The 12,594-nt window shown below is 45.1% G+C and overlaps 1 protein-coding gene across 8 annotated transcripts in view; it reads right to left on the reverse strand.

Annotated features, from left to right (window-relative positions):
• Nucleotides 1-10,991, reverse strand: part of MRO (maestro) — a 36,920-nt gene extending 25,929 nt beyond the window's left edge. For 2 of the 8 annotated variants that reach the window (XM_045188030.3, XM_045188026.3), the window contains exon 1: nt 9,242-9,571. The gene's annotated coding sequence lies outside the window, so the exon portion shown is untranslated. Of the gene's footprint in view, nt 1-4,694; nt 4,845-9,241; nt 9,572-10,793 lie in introns of those variants that run through there. The other 6 variants (XM_045188029.3, XM_045188023.3, XM_045188028.3 and 3 more) reach the window with 5 other exon arrangements.
• Nucleotides 10,992-12,594: the final 1,603 nt, after the last annotated feature.

Consider the following 12,594-nt stretch of genomic DNA (forward strand, 5'->3'; position numbering starts at 1 on the left):
ATCAGAGCAGATCCGCAGTGTCCTTGCCTCCAGCACAGGTGCCACCACAGCTCCCAGTCCCTAGTGCTCCCTTTTCAGGGCTACAGCGACCCCTGCCCTACCAGCCCTGCCACCAGGGGCTTTGCTCTTCCTGGAAGCCATGTACATTGTCACTGTCCCTCAGGGCACAGAGCTCCCCACTGTCCAGTGCCATCACAGTTTTTAGTGCCCAACTCATGCCCCCGAGGGTCCCGTGCTGTGCCCAGGAGACTGCAACGTGCCAGATCTGGGTCCAGCCCGAAGTTGCCTCCGCTGTCCGCTCTCCCTTCTCCCTGCCTGCATGTGGCAGATCCTCAGACGCATTCCTGAGCACAATGCCGGCCTTGCACGAGGAGGCCAAGCTGTGACAGGGGCGTCCGGTCAACAGTGATCACAAGACAGACTCTGACCTACTACTCGCAGCCCTGGTGGAGGTCCTGGCACTGTGATCACCTGCAGATATGGGAGCAACCAGGGGGTTGGGCAGGACTCCCAGAGGCCACTCCTCTCTCGCCCTCCCTACTCCCAAAGAGAGTGCGCACCAGGGCCCCATTAGCAGGGACCAGGTGCGGGACCAGACTGTGAGGGGTTTCACAGTCTGCTACAGTGTGCGTGCCCATGCTTCCTGAAGCAGGGGTTTATCACGTCCCTGTCCCAGCCCCTGAAGGTGAGATAGACGTGTTCATAGCATCTGAGCTCTGAAACTCAGGTGACCTTTGAAAAATCCAGCCTGGGTCAGTTGGGTGCCAGACCACCTCCACCGCATTCCTCCCGAGCTTTCTGAACTTCAGGCAGCAGACAAACAAGCAAAGGTGTCAGCAATTAACATTTGGCAAGTCACCTTTTCCTCTGTCCTGAACTCATCCACCTTACGCTGAAGGTGAGTGGATTTGTGGGTGTTTCTCAGCCTGGCTCCCCATCAGAGCTTTGGCTGTGGGCTGGTTCTCCTTCCTCCTCTCTGCCTGGCCTTCACCATGGCCTGGGGACCCCAGGGACCTCTGTTGCCTGTCTCCCTTGACCTTCCTTCTGATCCTGAGGCAGGCAAAGAGAGTCCCAGTCACCCGGCAGCCAGGGCTGAACTGTCTAAGGAAGTACAACTTGTCCTTCCTTCCGTCCTTGCAAACTCTTCAGTGGGCCCTGTCTGGTTTGTTTTGTAAACTCCAGCCCTCTGGGGGCCTCCATATTCCTGTGGTCAGGGAGGGAGACTAGAGAGCCCAGGTGGTTGGTGGGTGGAATGCTACCCAAGTTGCAAAGGGATCCATCTTGGTAGCTCTGGTTCCAAAGCCAAGCATCTCACAGCCCGGTGTCTGTCTGCCTCTCGGAGCAAACCAGAGCTCCAGAATCTCGGTGTGGACAGTGCGTAAACAGAGCACACAGAAGTCTTCCAGATGAAACGGAATTGCTGAAACACCCCTAAGGAGCACCTCCTCAGAAACTAAAGAGAAATATGTGGTCACTCCTCAGTGATCAGAAAGATCAATGGCATTCCAGAATATTCTTCTAATAAAAAAAAAAAAATCCAGCAACCTACAGGGAGTTTTTAGGCTGTCAGTGGCCTGGGTTTTGGCACTGTAGCAAAATGGTTAAAAACTTGTCTTTGGAATCAGATCTGGGATCAAATCCCAGCTTTGCCACTTAACATCACTTAACTCTCTAGGCCTCAATTTCTCCACCTATAAAGTGAAGATAATTCCACAGCCAACCCATGAGGCTGTTATGAGGATCGACTGAAAGAAACTATGTTAAGCACTGAATATAGAGCATCTGGCATAAAGGAAACAATAAATGTTAACTTGTTACTATTATTATTACTAGAAATTATGAGAATTGGTGAAAGTAAGATAAGGTAATTAAGACAAAGACAAATGATGTAGCATTTATAGAGCTGGGTCCTTACTTCAAAGTAAAAATTAAATTGTGTACATTTCAACATCTTCCACTTGTTTGCTTGTTCACAGGACAATGCGCTAGAGACACAGAACATAGTCATATGGAGGGAAGAACACAGACTTCAGAGACAGCCTGTGCTCATACCCCTTTCTTCCACTTCCAGAGATATGTGGGCGAATGACTTAACCTCTGTGAACCTCACTTTACTCAACTACAGAATGGGATAATAATTAACTTGCAGGATTGTGCTGCGGGTTTTAAAAGCCTCTTGTCACCCTTCCCTCCTGGAGGGCTGGCAGCCCTTCCCTGTGCACGAGCAACTGTCTTGGCTTACCCTGTGGGGGCCCGTATCACGTGAGACCGTAGAGTCGCCCCTGCTCTAGTTTGCCAGGTTGTTCGAAGTGGGTCTGTTGTGTTTGTTTCTCAGTCTGTAGTATTGAGAGCAGTCCTTGGCGATAGCCGGTGCGCAGTACAAGCTTTTTAGCTGAGTGAGTGAACGAATAACCGAAAATGGCAGAAAAATCGAGTGGGTAGGAAAAGGAAACTCCTTTACAACAGGTACGCTGGGGAACGACCTTAGCAGCAGCACCACAAGCTGTGTCGTTTGCTGAGATTTTCTCGCTGTAATAGATGTGATTTGCCTTGTGTTTTGTCCTATAAGTGGTGTCACAATGTCCCTCCGTATCCTGATGTCCTCAAGGCCTGGGCCTGGGATGCGGATTCAGTCCCTGGTCAGTCTGGGTGTGTGCGAGAGGAAAACCGATCGATGTTTCTCTCTCATGTTGATGTTTCTCTCCTTCTTGCTTTCTCCTCTCTGTAAAAATCAGTCAATCAGTCCACCCCATGACTATCCCAACTGCATGACTGTGCTGCTAGATATTCGCTTCCTCTACTCTGGGTCATCGGCTTGTCATTCCCTTGGCAGCAGGCACAAAGCGCCTTTTTCTGGGGAATGAAGAGCCATCCAAGTCAAAATCATTAGGTCTTTCCTCACACCCCTAAGGTGTAGGTTGTAACACGAACGCTGGCAAAGAACCATAAGGTTAATTATTCAGAAATGCCTCCACAGTATCGCTACTTGGAAGAGGCAAACCAATTAGTTTTACTTACATGATTTAGAAAGGACAAGGCAAAATGTCGAGGTAAATTATGTCATGGGTTATGCGGGTCTTGGGTGGAAAAACAGAACAGAACACAAGGAGGGGTAATTTCCTTCCTAGTTATATGTGTCCCCACAGTGCCGGTCACCTTGGACCTTTAGTTACTTGGACTTACTATTGTGGCTTCAAGCACTAGATTGAGGAGCTGCTGTCAAACTTCTAGCCCCATAGATTGCCAGCATTATCACTGTGCAGTTTGAAGATGCTCACCCAGGCTACCACTGTTTTATAAAACAAATAAACAAAACAGATAAGCTAGATTATTCTGGGATGTCAGGGTTTCCCATAAAAGGAAGCATTGTAAGAAACAAAAGTTACACAAGACTGAAACCACTGTTCGCCCCCGGTCCTGTTGGGCTGGATGCTGGTGAAAATGAAAGCAGGGCCCTGTCAACTGGACTAATGTGGGGTTTTTTGTTTTTTTTTTGGAACCTAGTTTACTAAATTCAGTGGCCTTGAAAATTAGGAACAATAGATTCTGCCATGTTATAAATGCAGCTATGTATTTCTGTCCTCTCTTTAACTATATCAGAACATTCAGGACACATCAAAGGCTTGCAGAATTACCTAGTAAACTCAGAATCCCCTGTGGTGTGAAGGCTGCATTCAAATTTATAGCCCAGTTACCAGGGTCAAATACAGAGCCGTGAGATAGGCTTGTAGCTCCACTTTGCTTTACTTTCCAGTGCAAGCAGGATATTCCAGGCCTGAAATCTGGGAACAGGCCCAATACTTCTTGAGTCAAAGGCCAGAGCACAGAGTTGTTTTTATAGTCCTGTTTCAATTCATGTCCCTTCTGGCTTGATAAACCAGTCCACACCCAAATTTCTAGCTCTTAAGGTCCAAGAATAGAACCAGAGATATGAACCACCTTCATTCTAGAAAAAGATAGGAATGCTACAAAGTCACGGGCCTCTGCCCAGGTTGCATACCTCTCCCACCAGCTCAAGCAGACACAGAACCTATCTATTCCTGAGAGCGATCTAAAAGGATAATCCAGAATTTACATACGCATTATATTTTTGCTTCTCTATGATGCAATCACCTATTAGAATAAAATAAGAAGCTACCATAAACTGCATTAATTAGTTTTCAGATGAACTCACTGAAATATAGAATCCTGAAAATACAGACAGATTCCTATAAATAAGGAGAAGCAGCAAGATATACTGGGACCCCAACAGTTTCTTTGAAGCATAACTTCAGTTTAGCTTTGTCTAATGCGATCATCAATTTCTCAGTCACTTAATATTCTGAAACTTGGAGGAGCATCTTGGACTCGCTTTCCTGTTTTGTCTCCTTTTCCCCATATTCTTCCATTTCTGGGCTATATGTCCTTGAAAAGTCTCAGGTCCTTTCTTCTGTTCTCAGGCAGGGCAGGTGGTCAGTAATTTGTCACACATTTGTTATTACAACTCTTACTCTAGGCTTCCCTCCATCTCACGTGCTTGGCACATCCTTACCAGATATCTCTGCAATGCCATGTCCTTGGGGACATCCCTCGGTGCAGACACACAGAATGGCAGCCTCCCCTCCACCAGGCCACCCCCCACTTCCAACATCAATCAATATCCCACTGTAATTCCAGGTCCTTCATAACTGATATTCCTCCATTAAGACTTTTACCTCCTCGGCGGCCAGGCTGGTCTTGCTGATCCCAAATTGTTAGTTGGCACCGTGTGTAACATGGAGTGGCCAGGGAGTAAATTCACACCAAATGAACTGACACACCTTGAAGCCCACAGAACAGCTCATATCACCATTGGGTTATAAGTACTAGAACAGAGTAGTTAATGAGTGGTAGGGATGTTTTGCATTTGTACAGGTAAGGGCATAAGCAGGGTATTTTGACGCATCAGTGCTTTGCCTGATCTTGTAAGGTCTTGAGATCCTTCAGTAGTAGGCATTAGACAGGCATGGGCAGAATAGGAACAATAGGCCTGGTATGGAATGCCACCAGAGTGGAATGTCCTGAATACCTAGCAATGGGCAAAACTGGGAAAACAAGGACCTCACCCCCAGGATGACCTTTCATCCCCTAGCAGAGAGGAGGAACAACAGGGCAGGAGAATAACCTCATATGACTCCCATACAAGCCCTTGCATATCCACTCCCATCACTATTAAGCCCTTAAGACACTGATGTTCTGACCCACATCAAATGATCTTAGAAACAAAGCCTCAGGTCCGCTGACCACAGACAGAGACAGAGTTCTGATCAAACTAGCGATGAGATCTAGGCCTCAGCTCTGTTTCAGCTCCAGGCCCCAAAAAGCAGCAAAACCAGATGGAGCAACGCTGTGCATGGCTGACGTCAGAACCAGATGCAATGACTAATGACCCTGTGCCCTGGTCAGTAGAGACTATGACCCTGAAGGGACACATCTGGAAAGCTGATGAATATTCTATTGAGAGCCTCCTCTGAGACCTCCAGATAAAAACCCTCAAGACAAAGGGCTCCTTCTCTCTCTTGAGCAAGCCCTTGCTTTCCCCACCCCCTTCTTTCCCCAGGGTGCAAGATGTGTCTCTCTGGAGCACACCAAGCCTTTCTTCTTCTCCCCCCAGTTTTGTCCTTTCGGCACTTCTCTTTCCTAAGCTCCAAGGGCCTTTCTTTTGCTTTTGTAACTTGTTTCCTGAGCCCACGCAGCCCATCTGGCTCACCTTTTCTACCTCTGTGACCTTCTAAATAAATTGAGTTCCTTGGCTCTGAATTCTTTCTTTGCTGAACTCAAGTACCAAGGTTGCTGAACCGAGATCCAGTAACATTCTGGTGCTGTTTCACTGCTCACACTTCTTGAGTGCAAAACAGTAAAACACAATTATTTTATGAGAACTTATAAATAGTAGCACAGACTCGGAGGCATTGATATAAAACTTTCTTAAAGTTTGCTATGCATACATTTGAGGTTATGATAAATACCCCATCTCATAAGAGCTCATTGATTTTTGGTTTTGGATTATGTATGCTTACACAAAAATCAGAAACACTGTAAATAAGATCACTTGAAAATATGAAAATAAAAGGACAAGTGATTTTGAGCAAGCTCCTGACATTTCTGGGCCTCACATTCCTCATCTGTAAAATGAAGAATTGCACAAACCAGATAATCTCTGTGTTCCCTTCAATTCTGGCATTATTTTACTCTGTATGCAAAAAATTACCTTCCGCTCCTTAAATCATAAAGTATACTAGTTTGAGCATTTACTTGTAAGCTTTCATAGGCCAGTGAACTTTCCTCACTTCCAGTGTTCTTCTGTGGGATCTTCATAGGGTTAGAAGTCTTTTATTTTGAAAAGGAAAAAGGGTTTTATTTGTAATAGCACCATCCTCCCAACCATTACCATCATGTCATTTTAACAAGCCATTTAAAGACCAGAGATTTAATCTCTAGATAAAAGAAAATCTTTATGTTTAATACATTTAGTTTAGTAGAAAAATAGAAAATTAGTGCAGCCATCTAATTTTTCTCATTCTACCACAGACTAGTGTAAACTTTGTCACAGATTGACAACATCCCCTGCGGCGCTGACTCACTACTTGCTTCCCTCTGTGTGAACCAGGGGGCAGTAACACCAGCTGTGAAACACACCAGGAGGCTTCCGCATGTGCAACACACGGATACGAGTGAACCCACCACTTCGTCAGCCATAAATACGAAACCTAAAATTTCTGCATTGGGACATATATTAAATAAAAGCAAGGATATCAGAAAGATATTTGCATTCTTTCTCCTACCTCGCCATCTGTTATCCAAACTGACAGCTATCACTGGGCAGATCTCTGATTCTGAAGGTGGGGGCTGGAACAACAGCAGCTGGCTGCACTTAAAAATGCTTATTTTCCACCAGCTTCCCTTTACAGATCCCATGTCAGTACCTTACGCACTCTACAATGAGACATGTATGTGGCTAAGTGTATACATTTGATGTAATACTGATATATTGCTCCATTTCTGCATGTTTAAATAGTCTCCATTATTCAAGGCTCGATGCAAATGTCTCTTCCTCCAGGAAGTCTTCCCCACTTGCCTAACCAGAAGCAATCTGCCTCCTTTTGAACTTCCTCAGTATTGTTGACTCTATCCTGTAGCACTTTCCAGTTTCTTCCATGTTTGTGTTACAATAAAATATGTAAAACTCTTATTTCCTTTACTGGATCGTAAAGTCCTTGGGGTCAGGAACTGCCTTTGGACATCAGGTGCAGGCAGACACATTTAGCAGAGTATCCCACAGGAACTGGGTTCTCAGTAAGTACAGGGGAGAATGAAGCAAGGGCAGGGGAATAAAGGAGACTGTTACATAAAGGAGGACCCTCCTTCAGGGAAAAGTCCTCGAAGGGAGTATGCCAGAGAAAGTGAGGAAGCAGAAGAGGAACGTGAAATGAGTTAAAAGCCAAAGGATTATGTCTAAACAAATAAGGAGCAGATAGAGGACAAAGGCAATGGGCCTGGGATCATATTATCTTTTTTTTTCTTCTCTTTCTTTTTTTCCATTTTTATTTTCAGAATGATTGCAGATGTCCGCATTTTACCTCCATTCGTCCCCCTTCTCCCAGGCCCTGCTCTCCCTTCCCACTGGCCCCCACCACAGTATTGTCTGTGTCCATGGGTCATGTACGTATGTTCTTTAACTAATCCCTCCACCTTCTTTCATCCAGTCCCTTCCTCCTCCTACCCCTCTGACAGCTGTCAGTCTGTTCCAAGTATCTGTGTCTCTGTTTCGTTTGTCAGTTTATTTTGTTCATTAGATTCCACATATAAGTGAGATCGTATGGTATTTGTCTATCTCTGACTGGCTTATTTCATTTTGCATAATAATCTCCCGGTCCATCCATGCTGTTGCAAAAGGTATGATTTCCTTCTTTCTTCCTGCCACGAAGTATTTCATTGTGTAAATGTACCACAGCCTTTTTACCCACTCATCTACTGATGGGCACCTGGGCTGTTTCCAGATCTTGGCTATTGTAAATAACGCTGCTATGAACATAGGGGTGCTTATGTTCTTTTGGATTGGTGTTTTGGGGTTCTTAGGGTATATTCCCAGAAGTGGAATCACTGGGTCAAAAGGCAGTTCCGTTTTTAATTTTTTGAGGAAACGTTCAAACTGTTTTCCACAGTGGCTGCACCAGCCTGCATTCCCATCAATAGTAAACTAAGGTTTCCTTTTTTCCACAACCTCACCAGCACTTGTTGTTTGTTGATTTATTGATGGAAAACTGCAGGACATTGAAGAAATAGAGGAAGATACAAATAAGTGAGAACATATACCGCGTTCAGGCATTGGAAGAATAAACATCATTAAAATGTCCATGCTACCCAAAGCAATCTATAGATTCCATGCAATTCCTATTAAAACACCAGTGATGTATTTCACAGATGTAGAACAAATATCCCAAAAAATTTACATGGAAACAAAAAAGACCCCAAACAGCCTCAGCAATTTTGAGAAAGAAGAACAAAGTTGGAGGGATCACAACACCTGACATTAAACTATATTACAAGGCCACTGTAATCAAAACAGCCTGGTACTGGCATAAGAACAGGCATGTAGATCAATGCAACAGAACAGAGAGCCCAGAAGCAAATCCACACCTGTATGGCCAATTAATACGTGACAAAGGAGGCAAAAACATAAAATGGGGTGAAGACAGTCTCTTCAATAAATGGTGTTGGGAAAATTGGACAGAGACATGCAAAAAAAATGAAACTAGATCACCAACTTACACCACACACGAGAGTAAACTAAAAATGGATAAAAGACCTAAATGTAAGTCATGCAACCATAAATAAAGATCTTAGAAGAAAATGTAGGCAGTAAAATCTCAGACATCTTTCAGAGCAATAGTTTTGCCAATGTGTCTCCTAGGACAATGGCAATGAAGGAAAAAATAAACAAATGGGACTACATTAAGCTAAAAAGCTTCTGCACACAAAAGAACCCATCAACAAAATGAAAAGAGAACCCATTATATGGGAGAACTTATTTGCCAGTGATACATCTGCCAAAATAACCTGCCAAAATAACAATGTACTTAAGGGGGTAATCTCCAAAACATATAAGAACTTATATAATTCAACACCAGGAAGAAAAACAATCCAATTAAAAAAAGAGCAAAGGATCGTGTAATCTTTATAGGTAATACTTGACTTGACAGCCTGACTTTCCTTTTCTTACCTGTTGCTCTCCTGGTCCAGCTGAATGGGTTCACTTGCTATCCTTAAAGAAGTCAGAGCCAGGCATAGGCAATAACCACAGGCAGGCTCACCTTCTAAGAAGCCAGCTTATGGTAATTCCCTTCTTAGAATGTAAGCACTATCTCTCTGAGAGCAATCAGATGAGTAAGTGATGAAATTTCTCCACTGCAAATGAGCAGATTTGGTACTATAACTAAATCACTGAAACATATTGTTTAACCAAATTATTTCTTCAAGAAACCAACACCAGGGCTTACCATGCCTGCGTGTTTCTCCCTAACCCAGGACAGTGTCCTGACAAAATAGCCTGAGTCAGCAGAGGCCGTGGGCAGAACCTTCTGCCTCTGATTGGATGAAAGGTCCTATCACCCACATACTGTCTATCCGACCATCCTTCCCAACTTAGATATTATTTTCTTTGGACGTTAGGTTAGTTTTGACCACTGAGCAGATCTGGCTTCCCATGACCCGACTGTCTTCCGAGAGCCAGCACCTCAAAGTAGAACCCTTCACCTTTCCACATGCCAAGGCTGCTTTTCTGTATGGTTCCTGAATCCTTGATAAACATAATCCACCTCCCATGTTCAGGAATCCACGTGATCTTTCTACTACCCAGCTCCAAGGGCTCTTTCTATCCTGGGCCAGCTCGGACGCTGGGATCTCCTCCTGTCTTTGCTACAAACTCCAGGGATGAAGCTGGAGTTACCCCCTTCATCCAAGGGTTGCCACCAAAGTCAAATCAAGTTGAAAAAAACGTAATCGCTCTCTAGAACTCCATTAATATGCTAGTGGTAAGTTTAGTCAACACCTTTTGTTAACTAAAGAACTTCAACCTCAGCCTATAAGTTTTTGAGGTACATTTTTCCAGGAAATTATGTTAATCATTTGTCACATATTGTAAACCATACTCCCAGTCCAGAGGTTAATCTATGCAGGATGGGACTTAATTGTAAATCCAAGTGAGTTCTATTTGCGGTAACAGTGCAGTGCCTACCTGGCACTTTACAGAAGAACCAACTCTTGTGTATGCCCTGAGAATCACAGGAGAAAATGAAACCGCATGAGTAAGGAACATGTTCAAGGTCCCAGGAAATGAGGGTGGAGATTAGATTTGCGAAGTTGAGAGAAAAGTTTGAGCCAAGATCCCAGGGGTGCTGGTCCTCTGAGTTGATGGGTCATCCTACGAAGGTGCTGATTAATAAACAATGGGATTTGGCAAGGAACAGAACAAAGATTAGGACTTGGTGATAAATTCATTATAGGGAATGAAAGGAAAAATCATATTTAGATTCCATTGATATCTACTGAGCAGTTCCTATATTCCTGCTTACATACTTGGCAGCGTCCACATGTTCCATCTCCCCTAGACTCCTAGGGGAGCCTAGATTCCTCAGCTGACCCTAGACTCTGCGGCTGACCATCCAAGTCCTGCTCTTACCAGCACCTTTGGTCCCCTCGCACCCCATCCCTCTGCAGCATCTCTCAAACAGCACCCCAAGCCTGGCTCAGTGTTAGTCCATCTTCACACTTACTTAGTTGCCAGAGAAAATGTTGTCAGGCTTGAAGAGAACACTTACAAATCCATGGTCTCCCACCTCGCCAAGGCCCTCAGCATCTCCCTCAATCCTTTCCTTCAGGGGTCCCTCTCTTTTGGCTCCTATATCAGGGCGAAAACCTTGAGATCATCCTGTACGCTCTCCCCATCACCCTTGGATCTGTAACAGTATCGACACCCACTCCCTTCCTGTTGCCTTGCCTCCCACAGTGGAGAGTCAGAGTCCCTTCCGCCCAAGGCCAGGCCCCACCCTCCTCTGCCTGTTCAGGGCTCTGCTCCTTCATAGCAAATAGGTCATCTCTCCTCCTCTGCAGGCTCCTCTTTCAGCCTCTGAACATGCCTCAAACCCCCCCTCCTGGGCCTCCCTGTCCCCTTAGCCCTCGCCCAACTTATTCTCCCCTGCTTATCTGAACTTCTCGAAAGAGTCTCAGCCTCTGCTTCCTCGCCTCCCACTTGCCCCTCAGCCCACTGCAGTCTGACTTCCAACTAGCTATTGAAACTCCGCTCCTAAGATCTGAAATGCCCTCCTAAAGGACATGTACAAGTCTCATCTTCCCGGACCTCTCTGCTCTGTTTGTATTTTTAACTGTGGTAAAATACGCACCACATAAAAGGTACTGTCTGGGCCACTTATAAGTGTTTGTAGTTCAATAGTGTCAAGTATATTCACATTGTTGTGCAACCATCTTACAGAACCGAACCTTGGTGCCCGTTGAACGACTCCCCACGCCCCTCGGCACCCACAACCACCATTCCGCTTTCTGTCTCTAGGAGTCTGACTACTCTGGAAACCTTCTCTAAGGGAAATGATACAGTAGCCATCCTTTTGTGACTGGTGTGTTTCACCTAGACAATGTCTTCAAGGTTCACCCGTGTTGTGGCATGTGTCAGAATTTCCTTTTTGGGCTGAGTAATATTTTATTGTGTGTATATACCACATTTTGTTTATCCGTTTGTCTGTTGATGGTCATCTGGGTTGCTTCCACCTTTGCCTATTGTGAATAATGCTGCTCTTTGAGACCCTGCTTTTGACTCTTTTGGAAACACACCCAGAAGTAGTATTGCTGGATAATAGCATCTGCTCAGTTGTCAGCGGTCTATCATCCCCTCCTTCCCTGCTCTCTGCTACACTGTTCCCTGAGATGCCATCCTCATCCTCACTCCCAGCTCTCTCAGTGCCCCTCCTTCTCTGTCTCCCACTGTCAGCCCTAGGGGTCTGCTTCAGTCAAGGTCCAATAAGAAAGACAGAAATCGCCTTTTTTGATTGTTTCTCTTTCTTAAAATTATTGATTTGAGAAAGAGACATCAATTTGTTGTTTCACTTATTGATTCATTCATTCATTGGTTGCTTCTTCAATGTGCCCTGACCAGGGATTGAACCCACAACCTTGGTGTATGGAGGTGATGCTTTAACCAACTGAACTACCCAGCTAGGGCAGAAAATGCCTTTCAAAGAAAGGATGTTTGATGCAAAGAGTTGGTTATACCAACATTGGAAAGCTGAAAAAATATGAAAGGGAATGTGGAGGTAGCTCAGATCAATAACTACAGGAAGCCATCCTCACCCCAGGGCTAGAGAACAAAGGAAGAGGTGAGATGTAGGGAGTGACAGGTTCTCGGAGAGCCCTCCCCCACTGCACAGCTGCTACTTGGGCCCCCACCCCTCACCTAGGGTGCTCAGCTGATGGATGCTGGTAGCTCTGAGGGAGGTGCCTCAGCTGGTGCTGCCAGGGAATGCAGAAGGTCAAGACTGGTGCTATGGCATCTTCTGTGACTTG

This window comes from Desmodus rotundus, chromosome 10, assembly GCF_022682495.2.
Source record: "Desmodus rotundus isolate HL8 chromosome 10, HLdesRot8A.1, whole genome shotgun sequence".
NCBI classification, from domain to species: domain Eukaryota; kingdom Metazoa; phylum Chordata; class Mammalia; order Chiroptera; family Phyllostomidae; genus Desmodus; species Desmodus rotundus.